This window comes from Jaculus jaculus, chromosome 3 (assembly GCF_020740685.1).
Source record: "Jaculus jaculus isolate mJacJac1 chromosome 3, mJacJac1.mat.Y.cur, whole genome shotgun sequence".
Lineage (NCBI taxonomy): Eukaryota > Metazoa > Chordata > Mammalia > Rodentia > Dipodidae > Jaculus > Jaculus jaculus.
This window is the reverse complement of record NC_059104.1, coordinates 171,242,794-171,256,247: the sequence shown is the minus strand read 5'-3', so window position 1 is coordinate 171,256,247 and position 13,454 is coordinate 171,242,794. Positions and strand designations below refer to the sequence as shown.

The 13,454-nt window shown below is 43.9% G+C and overlaps 1 protein-coding gene and 1 pseudogene across 4 annotated transcripts in view; one reads left to right on the top strand and one right to left on the bottom strand.

Moving 5' to 3' along the window:
- Positions 1-13,454, bottom strand: part of Stim1 (stromal interaction molecule 1) — a 231,464-nt gene that overhangs the window by 100,023 nt on the left and 117,987 nt on the right. The window lies entirely within an intron of this gene.
- Positions 1,340-1,438, top strand: LOC123459735 (annotated as a pseudogene).

Below are 13,454 nucleotides of genomic sequence, written 5' to 3'. Positions count from 1 at the left end.
CTTAATAATGCATGTTTTCCTTGTTGTTTACTTTGTCACTATGGGTACATATAATACCATCCACAGGCTGACTGGGGAAACCTCTCACATCTATTGAATATTGAAAGGTCCTGAGCTCATCTGGTAGAACAGCTTAGACGGCCTGCGGTGCAGTATCCCTGCCTGCTCCTGCCACAGCCACACAAGCAGGCCAAGAGCCCAGGCCAGGTTGGCGCTTTCCGTGGTACTGCACCCTTGCTCACAGACCTAGGAGACCACCTGACAAAGTGACAGGAGGCTGAAATCTCAGTGTTGCTCTCTCCATATGACTAAAAAAGGCACTTTGAAACTAAAGTTTCCAGTACATATGTTTCCCACTCCTACAAGCTTAAAAAAAAAAAAAAAATCCACTCTCCTTTTTACCTACATCTTGAAAACGTCCTGGGAAAAGTACTATTCAGATCACTCCAGAAGCGGAAGAAAGTGCTGCTGGTGGGAGCACAGGCCTGTAACCCCGGCGCTCAGGGGGCTCAGGCAGAAAGGTCAAGGGTTTAAGGCTAGCCTGGGTTGCCCAGCAGACCCCTGTCAAAGAGATGTGGAGGGGAGGGGAGGGAGAGAGGCAGACATCGACTTCCCTGGTAGCAGAAGCTGTCCCAGCAGAGAAAGCGAGGACAGGGTAAAGGGTGGGGGAGGTGATGGAGGCTGGAAAGCGTTTAGAAGCACTGATCATAGGGCTAGAGAGATGGGTCCTGCAGTTAAAGGCGCTTGTTTACGAAGCATGCTGGCCCAGTACCTACATAAAGCCAGATGACAAAGTGGCACATATATCTATGTCTGCTTGAAAATAAATAAGTAAGTAAATAAATAAATAAATGTTTTAAAATAAGAAGTATGACTCACAGACATGAAATACCCTAATTCAATTAATTATTTTTTTGTCTGCCTGCCAGAGACAGTAGCAGGTCACCTTTCTCTCTTGTCAATTCTCCAAATCCTTTTCAAAGTAAGAGAAGGTAAAAATATTAAATTTTAAAGTATCAAAGACATGACTTAGTAGAAGTACGTCAAATACTGAAGCTCAGAGGTATCAAATGATGTGTTCAAGGTGAAAGACAGCTGAGAGCCCAGCTCTGCTGACGCCCATGCCAGCATTTTACTAGATTTTTGGTTAAGGTGATCAGAGAGCTTTAGGTTGGTTTCATCTTTTGGAAGCCACAGATGAGAATGCTGATAACACAAAAGCAATCCAGTGTGGCCCATACCTATAATTCCCACATCTATAAATGCAAGACTTAGGAGGCCAAGCCAAGAGGATTGGTTTAATTCAAGAGTTCAAGGCCAGCCTGAACATCAAAGCTAGGTGCTCACTTTAGCAGCACTTATTCTAAAACTGGAACAATACAGAGATTAGTCCCTGCACAAGGATGGCATACAAATCTGTAACATGTTAATTTTTTTATTAAAAAAAAAAAAGCTGGACATTGGTGGCATCCAAGTGTTGTCCCAGCACTTGGGAGGTAGAGGCACAAGGATCAAGAATTCAAGTCAGTGCACTGTGAGGGAGAAGTGCCATCAGCAGTTTTACTCAGCTGGGGACCCACTATGCTAGTCTGTGACCTGCCAGGCAAGATGTGCCAACTGGTGCAGCAATGACATGACTGCTACGGGGCAAACAACTGCTTTCGGGTCGTATTTGAAGTGTGCTCCACAGGAGGGAATTCATATCTGGAACTGTAAAAGTGGTCAAGAGTCTGTGGATGTGAGGTCATAAACCCCGGGGGGGGGAAGTTACTACTGTGTTTTGCTGGGCATGATGGCTCACACCTGTAATCCCAGTACTCGGGGGACTGAGGTAGGTACGTCTCCATGAGTTTGAGGACACTCTGGGCTACACAGAGTTCCAGCTCAGCCTGGATTAGTGTGAGAAGCCCAGGGATGGCTCAAAAGGCACCATACTGCCGAGAAGTGACAGAGGAGTGTTCAGCATTGAGACATCTCTATCACCTTCCAAGGCTCAAGGTCATTATGAAAGAAGTGATGGAAAGAATGTAAGAACTGGGCTGGAGGGATGGCTTAGCAGTTAAGGCATTTGTTTGCAAAGCCAAAGGACCTAGGTTCAATTCCCCAGGACCCATGCAAGCCAAATACACAAGGTGGCACATGCGACTGGAGTTCGTTTACAGTGGCTGAAGGCCGTGGCATGCCCATTCCGCCCCCTCCTCCTTGCTTTCACCTGTTTCTTTATCTCTACTGCTCAAATAAATAAAAATAATTTTAAAAAAAGGAATGCAGGAACCAAAGGAAGGTGTGGGACTATTTAAAATGCAATCTTCCAGACACAAAATGGCCTAGATAGCCAATGACCTCGCACTGCCTGGACGTACACCCTTACAATAGGAGGAAAAGATGATGACATCAAAATAAAAGAGAGACTAACTGAGAGTGGGAGGGGATATGATGGAGAGTGGAATTGTGGAAGAGAAAGTGGGGGAAGGGAGGAAATTATCATGGTTTATTGTTTATGATTATGGAAGTTGTCAATAAAAAAACCACTTTTAGCTAAGTGCATCATAGAAAGAATTAAATTACATGTTCGTTAACTTTTTCTGTAAAGGCTCGTTTAATGAAAAATTTAGAATTTGCAAGCCACCGGGTCTGCTACAAATTTAACTCTGCCAGTGTAGCATAAAGAGCATTAATAGGGCTGGAGAGATGGCTTAGCAGTTAAGGCACTTGCCTGGAAAGCCAAGGGATGCAGGTTCAGTTCCCCAGTATCCATGTAAAGCCAGCTGCACAAGGTGGTGCATGTGTCTGAAGTTTGTTTGCAGTGACTAGAGAGGCCCTAGTATGCCAATTCTCTCTCTATCTGACTCTCTCAAATAACTAAATAAAATATTTTCCAGGCATGGTGGTGCACACCTTTAATCCCAGCACTTGGGAGGCAGAGGTAGAAAGATTGCTATGAATTTGAGGCTGGCCTGAGACTGCATAGTAAATTCCAGGTCAGCCTAGGCTAGAACACGACTCTGCCTCAAAGAAGAAGAAAAAAAGCATTCATAGACAACACATTTGTTTTGTTTTGTTTGAGACAAGGTTTTAAGTAGCCCATGATGGCACTGAACTTGCTGTGTAGATGAAGATGACCTCGATCTCCTGATCCCCCGCCTCCACTTAACAAGTACTAGAATTATAGGTATGTGCTACCAAAAACCAGGCTAAGTTTCATCATGCCCAGATAAGCTCACATTCTAATAAAACTTTATTTACAAAAATAAGAATTTAAGCCAGGCATGGTGGTGCACACCTTTAATCCCAGCACTTGGGAGGCAGAGGTAGGAGGATCGCTGTGAGTTTGAGGCCACCCTGAGGCTGCATAGTGAATTCCAGGTCATCCTGAGCTAGAGCAAGACCCTACTTGAAAAACCGAAACAAAACATTAAGAGAAGTGCTTACTGGGCAGTTTGGAGACTAGCTGAAAAGAAGAGATTTACTAGGTGGATAAAGGGAATAAGAGAAGGTAATGAGGCTGAATGTGATAAAATACAATATATGTATGTAGTATGAAATTATTAAAAAATGAAAACAGGAGGCTGGAGAGATTGCTTAGTGGTTAAGGTGCTTGCCTTCAAAGCCTAAGGACCCAAGTTTGATTACCCAGTACCCAGGTAAGCCAGATGCACAAGGTGGAGCATGCATTTGGAGTTCATTTGTAATGGCTAGAGGCCCTGGTACTACATCCATTCTTATTCTCTCTCTGCCTCTTTCTCTCTCACATATAAATAAATACATATTTCTTAAAAAATGAAAATGGCAGGGGGGGGGTCTAAAGAGATAGCTCAGAGGTTAAAGGCTCAGTTAAAGCCTGCAGGCCCAGGTTCAATTCAATTCCCCAGCCACCCACACAAAGGGTCTAGCATTCATTTGCAGTAGCAAGAGACCCTGACATGTGCGAGCGCACATGCACACACACACACATGCGCACACACGCACACACACACACACACACATGCGAGCATGCATATGTGGATATAAAGAAAAATCAGAGCTGGAGAGATGGCACTTGCCTGCAAAGGCTGACAACCTAGATTCAATTCCCCAGCCAGATACACAAAGGGGCACATGCATCTGGAGTTCATTTGCAGCAGCTGGAGGCCCTGGCATGTCTATTCTGTTTCTCGTCTCTCTATGCTTGCAAATAAATAAATAAAAATATTTTTAAAAAGGAAAAATAAAATAAGAGCTGGAGAGATGACTCAGCAGCAGTTAAGGCACTTGCCCATAAAGCCTAACAACCCGGGTTTGATTCCCCAGTACCCATATAAAGCCAGATGCACAAAGTGGTGCATGCATCTGGAGTTTGCATGCAGTAGCTAGAGGCCCTGGATATCTCTCTCTCCCTCTCTCTCTCTCTCTATCTGTCTATCTCTTCCAGGCATGGGGGTGCACACCTTTAATCCCAGCACTGGGGAGGCCAAGGTAGGAGGATCCCTCTGAGTTCGAAGCTAACGTGAGACTGCATAGTGAATTCCAGGTCAGCCTGGGTTAGAACGAAACCCTGTCTTGAAAAACAAAAACAAAAAACAAAACAAACAAACAAAAAAAAGGTTCCAGGAGAACTCCTAAAAGGCTAAATAAGTGAAGTTTCCTGGAAAGTAACCCAGCAATAGAAGCAGAGGAGATACCCTGTTCATCTCTTCATCTGTTTCCTTTTAGATATGTTTTACAATAAAAGAGCAAATATAAATATTTCAGGCTGGAGAGGTGGCTTAGTGGTTAAGTCGTCTGCCTGCAACGCCAAAGGACCCAGGTGAAGCAAACTAATCAAGCCAAGAGTTCTAGAAACCCTGGTTTGTAGCTGTTAGGTCAGAATCTCAATAAACCACACGGGCTTATGAATGGCACGTAAGTGGTGGGCGTGGGGATAGTCTAGGGGACAAACACCTCAACTTTGGCACCTGACACCATCTCCAGGAAGACAGTATCAGACACAGCTGAAGCAGAGGACACCCAGAGTGGTGTGTGAGGAAAACTCAAAATATGCCTGATGTCAGAAGCATTTTGTTGATGAAGAATATTGGAGGAACTGAGTTTCAGCTTGTTTTTTCTTCTTTATCATCAAAATTAATTTTGAGATGGTCTCATGTAGAATATTTAAAAAAATGTTTAGGAGTTAAGGAGAAGGCTCAGTGGATAACAGCATTTGCTGCAAGCATGAGGGCCTCGGAGAGCCCGAGACCAACAGAGTCTGACTTCCCAGGACCAATGTAAAGAGCAGGGCATGGCCATGCGCCCCATAACCATTTTCCTGCGGGGAGCAAAGACAGGAGAATCGACCACTGCCGATCAGACAGAGACCCTATTTCAAGGAAAATACTTAATTAAGTTCAAATGAGCAGAAGGACACCTACTGTGGCCTCTGTGCACATCTAAACATACACACCACCACCCACACTACACACACAAGAATTTGTCTTTAACTGAGCACGTGTGGATGTGAGTAATGTAATGGTTGTTAGCAGTTGGTTTGCTCTGCTGTGATCAGCTCTGCAGCACAGCCTCAGGGCGAAGGCACTCATAGCCAGACAAAAGCAAATGGCATCTTAGTGTTATTTTTTAAATTCTTTATTTATGTGCATGTCGGGGGAGGGGGGAGATCCAAGGGTCTCTTGCAACTGCAGGTGAGCGCCTATCCAGCTTCACGTGGGGAAGCTGGGGAATGGAGGCTGGGCTGGTAAGCTTTGAAAGCAGCGCCTTTAAGTGCTGAGCCCTCTCCCCAGCCCCTTAGTAGTAGTATTATGGCAGACAAGTTAATGGAGTTCTTTAGTGTCAAAATCTCTTCACTTTTCTGCAGGAGGAGCTACTCATTCAACGTTCACTGTTCTGTACTTCAAAACGCTTTGTACACAGCTCTATTATAGCAATTTTCATGTTCTGCACTGTTCACATCCCACATCCAGAAAAGGGCAAGAACAGAGTCTAACTCCCTCTATTCCCTAGGATCCAGCATGTCACTATCACTAACATCCACCAGACCAGTTATGAAATCAGCAAGTGCTGGCAGGCCACCTGGGTGAATGAATGAATGAATACACCCTCATCCTTAGGAAGAGATGAGAAAGCTAAGACTGAGGAGTTCTAGCCCTGGGAAAACTAGCATTTGCCCAAGGACCAGAAGTTCCAAGGATAACATTGCATGGGAACTAGAATGGGGATAGAGCAGGGAAGGTAAATGGATGGACTTTCTAAATAACAACCCAAAGACTGAGCCCAGGAGCCAGCTCAGGACTTGGCACTGGTAAGGATAATGACCCCTGTGAAATGCATAGTAGGCCAGCCACTGAGGGGAAAGGGAAAAGGTCACTGCAACGAGTAAAACCCAGCCACCCTAAGAGATGTCCCTGCCCCTGTCAGAACACCATGTTCTCGTGTCCAGAAGAGACCCAGTTCTTCTCCGCAGGGGACAGGAATCCAGGAGAGGCTGGCACTGGTTTCAGTTCTCCAAGCAGCACTGACATGATGACCTCAGACACAAAGCTTTCACTTCTGTCCAGTCTCACTTCTCTCACCAGGTCATCCATCAAAGCATAATCCAGGGTTTGAAGAGATTGCTCAGTGGGTAAATGTGCTTACCATATAAGCATGAAAACCTGAGTTCAGCTCTCCCTGAGTATCAAAATGCTGGGTGCAGCACTTAGGAGGTGGAAAGGGGGGGGCCCTGGGGCAAATAGGTTAGCTAGACTAGTCAAGTCAGCAAGTTTGGGGTTCAAGTGAGAGACTCTGCCTCAATAAACGAGGTAGAGGGCTGGAGAGATTGCTTAGTGGTTAAGGCGCTTGCCTGTGGAACCTAAGGACCTATGTTTGACTCTCTAGATCCCATGTTAGCCAGACACACAAAGGTGAGGCAAGTGCAAGGTCGCACATGCCCTCTAGGTGGCAGAAGTGTCTGGAGTTTGATTATAGTGGCTGAGATCCTGGCACGCCAATTCTCTATCACTCTATCTCCAAAATAAAATTGAAAATGGAAAGAAAAAAAAAGGTGGAAAGCAATCAAGGAAGATATCCAACATCAGCCTCCGGCCTCCAAATGCTCGAGCACACGCACATGCATATGTGTACTCACACGTATGTGAACATGCATGTATACATATATGCACAGTATACATCTAAACATGAGAAAAAAAAAAAGACTAACCCAACCAGGTGTGTGGCATACGCCTATAATCCCAGTACTTGGGAGGTGGAGGCAAGACAAGAATTGGTTATATAGCAGGTTTGGGCTTGAGCTACATGAGACCTTGTCTCAAAATAATTTTTATTTAATGGTAATTTCACATGACACTCCCCCTGTCGAATAAATAAATAAAACAAACTCATTTTCTGCTAGGCATAGTGGCTCACACATATAATCCCAGCACTCAGGAATGAGGCTGAGGCAGAACTACCACCCTGGGCTCTACAGCAACAACAATAGCTGGATGTGGTGGAGCACATCTTTACTCCCAGCACTTGGAAGGCAGAGGTAGGAGGATCACTGTGAGTTTGAGGCCAGCCTGAGACTACATAGTGAATTCCAGGTCAGACTGGACTAGAGCAAGACACCACCTCGAAAAACCAAAAACCAAAAAAAAAATTAGTCATGGTGGTACACACCTTTAATCCCAGCACTTAGGAGGCAGAAGTAGGAGGACTGCAGAGAGTTCAAGGCCACCCTGAGACTACAGAGTGAATTCCAGGTCAGCCTGAGCCAGAGTAAGACCATACCTCGAAAAACCAAAAAAAAAAAAAAAAAACAAAAAACCCCAAGCAACAAGAACAAAACACACACCTGCACTCAGTAGTTAAAGGCACTTGCTTGCAAAGCCTGGTTCAATTCCCCAGTACCCACATAAAGCCAGACGCAAGCAATGATACATATGTCTGGAGTTCATCTACAGAGGCAGGAGACCCTGGTGTACCCATATTCACTCTCACTCTGTCTCTCTCAAATAAATAAATCTTTAGTAAACTAATATGAAAATATCTCTATGAAAACACCACTATGTACAAGGAATATACACCAATTCAAAAAAGAAATTACTATTATCAATCTCAACATGGAGGTCTCTAAGCACCTGAACCCAGTTTCTGAGTCTAATTCATTTTATCTCCCCTAAATTTCTGTTTCTCCAGTTGTTTATGTCATAAACCTTGATTTCAAAGACAAGTCCTAGTCCAGTATTCCGTGTGTATGTGTGTGTGTGTGTGTTTAGATATTTTTATTTATTTATTTACAAACAGAGAGAAATAGAAGAGAGCCAGAGAGAGAATGAGTGTGCCCAGGGCCTCCAGCCACTGCAAATGAACTCCAAATATATGTGCCACTCTGTGCATCTGACTTTATGTGGGCACTGGGGAATCAAACCTAGGTCATTAGGCTTTGTAGGCAAGAACCTTAACAGCTGAGAAATCTCTCCAATCCCCCCAGTACTTTTTAACTATTCAAAATCTTGGGGGTTTGGGGGGGTTGTTGTTGTTGCTGTTGTTTGTTTTTGTTTTTTCCTTTTTCAAGGTAGGGTCTCACTGTAGCCCAAGCTGACCTGGAATTTACTATGTAGTCTCAGGCTAGCCTTAAACTCAGTGATCCTCCTACCCCAGCTCCGGAGTACTGGGATTAAAGGCGTGCAACACCATGCTTGGCAGCTATTCAAAATCTTGTTCTCAGGCTGGGAAGGAACTCAGTTGATAGAGTGTTTACCTAGCATGCATGAGCCCTGGGTTTGATTCCCAGCACTGCCTATAATTCCAGCTTTAACACTTGAGAGGTAGAGGCTAGAGGATCAGAACTTTTCAAGTCTTCCTCAGTTACACTGGGAGTTTGATGACAGCCTAGGATACATGAAACCCTGTTCCCCACCACCACCACCAAAAAAGAGGCAAAATCGTATTTTCCACATAGCATGTCACTCTTACGGGAGATAGTCTCATCCTGGTCACTCCTTATAACCCCTTCTCATTATTCTAAGATAAACTTCAAAAGTTTTATTGTTTCTTTGGGTGGTTTTGTGGGTTTTTGTGTTTTTTTCCTGTTGGTTAAGAACTAACCTAGAGCCATGCACACACTAAACAAGAACTCCACCACGGACTACAGCCCCAGCCCTGTATCTAGAGTCTTTTGTTCAACATGTTTTTAGATTAAATCACTGATCAGTAGCTTATTCAATTTTTTGAGTGGTAGTCCATTAAATAAATAGACCACAATTTCTTTATCTACTCTCCAGTTTTTTTTAATATATTTTATTTATTTGAGAGAGAGAGAGAGAGAGAATAGGCACACCAGGGCCACCAGCCACTGCAAACGAAGTCCAGATGCTTGTACCTCCTTGTGCATCTGGCTTATGTGGGTACTGGAGGATTGAACCGGGATCCTTTGGTTTTGCAGGCAAATGCCCTAACCGCTAAGCCATCTATCCAGCCTGGGGCTTATTCTTTCTGACAAAGTACTTGGGAACTTCTGGTCCCCCTGCTTCCATATCCCAAATGATAGGATTACAGTTTACAGTTGTGTACTACTGATTCTTTATTTAAATATATTTTATTTATTTGCAAGGAGAGAGAAAGATTGAGGGAATGGGCATGCCTCCTGCCACTGCAAATGAACTCCAGATGCATGCACCATTTTGTACATCTGGCTTTACATGGGTGCTGGGGAATTGAACCCAGGTTGTCAGGCTTTGTAAGAAAGCACCTTTTACCACTGAGCCATGTCTTCAGCCCCTCTTCCCTTTTGATACAGGGTCTCTATAGCCCAGGCTTGCCTGGAATTCATGGCAAACCTTTTGCCTCACCCTCCCAAATTACTGAGATTATGGACCTGAGCCACCATTCCTAAGTGCTTTTCTTAACTGAAAACAGCAAAGTCCTTTGAAAAATAGTAAATCCCTATAGTGATGTTAATTGCTCATGCTTCCGTTTTCTAATCTCTGGTTTCCTTGGAAGTTTCTTCTCATCACCTACAAGAGAGTCTTTGCTTTTCTAGTGTTCCCCTGTGCCTGCCTTAGCACTGGGCAACACAATCCTCATCTTGAGACCATCAAAGCTGGGTACGGACTTTGAAGATTTGCTTTCCCAGCTTTGGGGGTCCACATGCCACAGTTCTGTATATTTTAAAGTTGCCTACACTAAGACACAAGACATTCCCAGAGGAGTTGAACAACACACACACTTGTTCAAAAACTATCCCCCAAATTTTCCGAGCTGGCATCTGACCTAACGTTCTTGTGCCTCAGCCAGCACTCGTTAGAGTCTGAGATGGCCAAAAATGTAATTACAGACAAGATAGCTTTCTGCTGAGAAAAGTTTTATGAAACTGTTAGCTTAGACACCCAAAGGTGTCTCTCTTTTTACTTTTTCCCAGACCTCTCTTTTTTACTTTTTACTTTTGAGGCAGAGTCTCTCTAAGTTGCTCAAGTTGGTCTTATACTCACTCTGTAGCCCAGGCAGGCCTTGAACTTGCAATCCTCCTGCCTCAGCCTCTCAAGTAGCTGGGATTACAGGACTATGCCATAGACCTGGCTCATATACCATTTTTCTTTTCTTTTTTTTTTTTTCTTTTTTTCAATAAGGCAAAGAAGATTTACTGACATAAAGGTGGAAAAGCCTTGGCATTCAAAGAAAAGAATAAGGGAGTGGGGGAGGAGAAGAAACACTGAGTTAGAGCTGAAAGAAGAGAATAAGGGCACAGGGGAGGAGAAGAAACACTGAGTTAGAGCTGAGAGAAGAGAATAAGGGAGTGGGGGAAGAGAAGAACTGCTGAGTAGAGCTCAGAGGAGATGGCAGGCTCAGTTGTGAGGGTCTATGGGCAACTTCCAACTTTTGGATTTTTTTTTTTTTTTTTTTTTTTTTTTTTGGCTAGAGTTTAATATAACCAGGCTAGTCTCAGCCTCACTGGGTAGCCTATGATGACCTTGACTGTCTGATCCTCCTGCCTCCACCTCCCAAGTGTTGGGATTACAGGTGAGCACCGTCACACACCATTTATGCAATGCTGGGGAGAGAACCCAGAGCCTGGTGCATGATAGGCCAGCATTCTACTTAGTGAGCTATACTCGCAGGCCTTACGTAATGTTTTTTTAAAAATATTATTTATTGAGCCAGGCATGGTGGTGCATGCCTTTAATCCCTGCACTTGGAAGGCAGAAGTAGGAGGATCACTGTGAGTTCAAGGCCACCCTGAGACTACAGAGTGAATTCCAGGTCAGCTTAGACTAGAGTAAGACCCTACCTGGAAAAACCAAAAATGAATAAATAAGTAAAATAAAATAAAAATATTATTTATTTATTTGAAAGAGAGAGGAGCTGGAAAGATGGCTTACTGGTTAAGACACTTGCTTTACAAAGCCTAACAACCTGAGTTCTATTCCCCAGTGCCACGTAAAGCCAGATGCACAAGTGGCACATGAATCTGGAGTTCATTTACAATGGAGGATCTATTCTAACTGTTCCCCCCCTCCTTGCAAATAAATTAGTACAATAAAAATTTGTTTTTAAAGAAGAGAAGAGAGACAGCATGGGCATTCCAGGGCCTCCTGACACTACATCTGAAAGCCAGGCACATGCTCCACTCTGTGCATGTGGCTTTGTGCGGGTACTGGGGAACTGAACCCAGGCGGGCAGGCTTTACAATCAAGCACCTGTAACCACTGAAGCATCTCTGTAGTCCAGTGACATTTTGAAAGGACAAAGTTTGAGAATGTAGGTCAGAAGGGTTAGGTATGAGATAGGGAAGGCAAAAGAGAGGTGGGAACAATAAATAAAAGAGCAGGAAGAGGGGCTGGGAAGATGGCTCGGCAGTTAAACAGCAGGAAGAATCATTAGCTGTTGGAACAGAATTCAACACAGATACATACACATGTAAAACAGGAAAGTGCAACAAGATTGGTGGCTGAATCAATGCCAATATCCTGGTAGTGATATTATATTACAGTTTTTTCAAAATGATACACAAAGGAAACTGCAATGTTTCTCAATGGTCTTTCCATACTATTTAAGTTGTATGTAAATCTATAATTATTCCAATAAATGTCTTAGTTGATTTTTGTTTTGTTTTGTTTTTCAAGGTAGAGTCTTGCTCTAGCCCAGGCTGAGCTGGAATTCACTCTGTAGTCTCAGGGTGGCCCGAAACTCACAGTGATCCTCCTACCTCTGCCTCCCAAGTGCTGGGATTAAAGGTGTGCGCCACCATGCCTGGCCTGAAAGTCTTAGTTTTTTTTGGTTGTTGTTTTGTTTTGTAAATTTTTTTTTATTTTTATTTATTTATTTATTTGAGAGCGTCAGACACAGAGAGAAAGACAGATAGAGGGAGAGAAAGAGAATAGGCGCGCCAGGGCTTCCAGCCTCTGCAAACGAACTCCAGATGCGTGCGCCCCCTTGTGCATCTGGCTAACGTGGGACCTGGGGAACCGAGCCTCGAACCGGGGTTCTTAGGCTTCACAGGCAAGCGCTTAACCGCTAAGCCATCTCTCCAGCCCAAAGTCTTAGTTTTTGAAAAACATATTTCACAGGTTTCTTAAAGTCCTACAAAAGGATTCCTAACTTTTCCAGCCAGGAATTTCAAAACCTCCTTTTAATAATAATTGTCCCGTGCCAAGCATGGAGGTTCATGTGTACAATCTCGGCACTTGGGAAGCTGAGGAAGGGGGCCTGCTATCAAGAACAAGGCAAGACCCTATCTCAATAAAAGGGAGGGCTGAAGAGATGGCTTAGCGGTTAAGGTGCTTGCCTGCAGAGCCTGACAACGTGGTTTCAATGTTCCAGTACCCACATAAAGCCAGATGCACAAACGGGAGCATGTCTCTGGAGTTCATTTGCAGCAGCTGGGGCCCTGGCATGCCCATTGTCTCTGTCTGTCTGTCTTCTCTCTCTCTGCTTGCAAAAAAATAAATAAAATAAAATAAAATTATACATAGATATAGAGCCAGACATGGTAGCATATGCCTTTAATCCCAGCACTCAGGAAGTAGAGGTAGGAGGATCACTGTGCGTTCCGGGCCAGCCTGATACTACATAGTGAATTCCAGGTCAGCTTGGGCTAGAGTGAGAGCTTATCTCAAAAAAACCAAAGATAGTAAAAAAAAAAAAAGAAGAAGAAGAAGAAGAAAGAAAGAAAGAAAGAAAGAAAGAAAGAAAGAGAAAAAAGTAGCCATATGTGGTGGTGCACGCCTTTAACCCTAGCACTCGGGAGGCAGAGGTAGGAGGATCCCATGAGTTCAAGGCCACCCTGAGACTCCATAGTGAATTCCAGGTCAGCCTGAGCTAGCGTAAAATCCTACTTCAAAAAAACAAACAAAAAAAAAAAAAAAGGCTTTTTTTTTAAGGGTATAAAAGAATAAAGTGTATTTCAAAGGAAGAGGTTAAAAAAGAAACAAAAAGGCAGAGAGCACACAGACTCCTCAGGGAGGAGGTGATTCCAGAACAGGAAAGTCGGTCAGCCCAGGGGG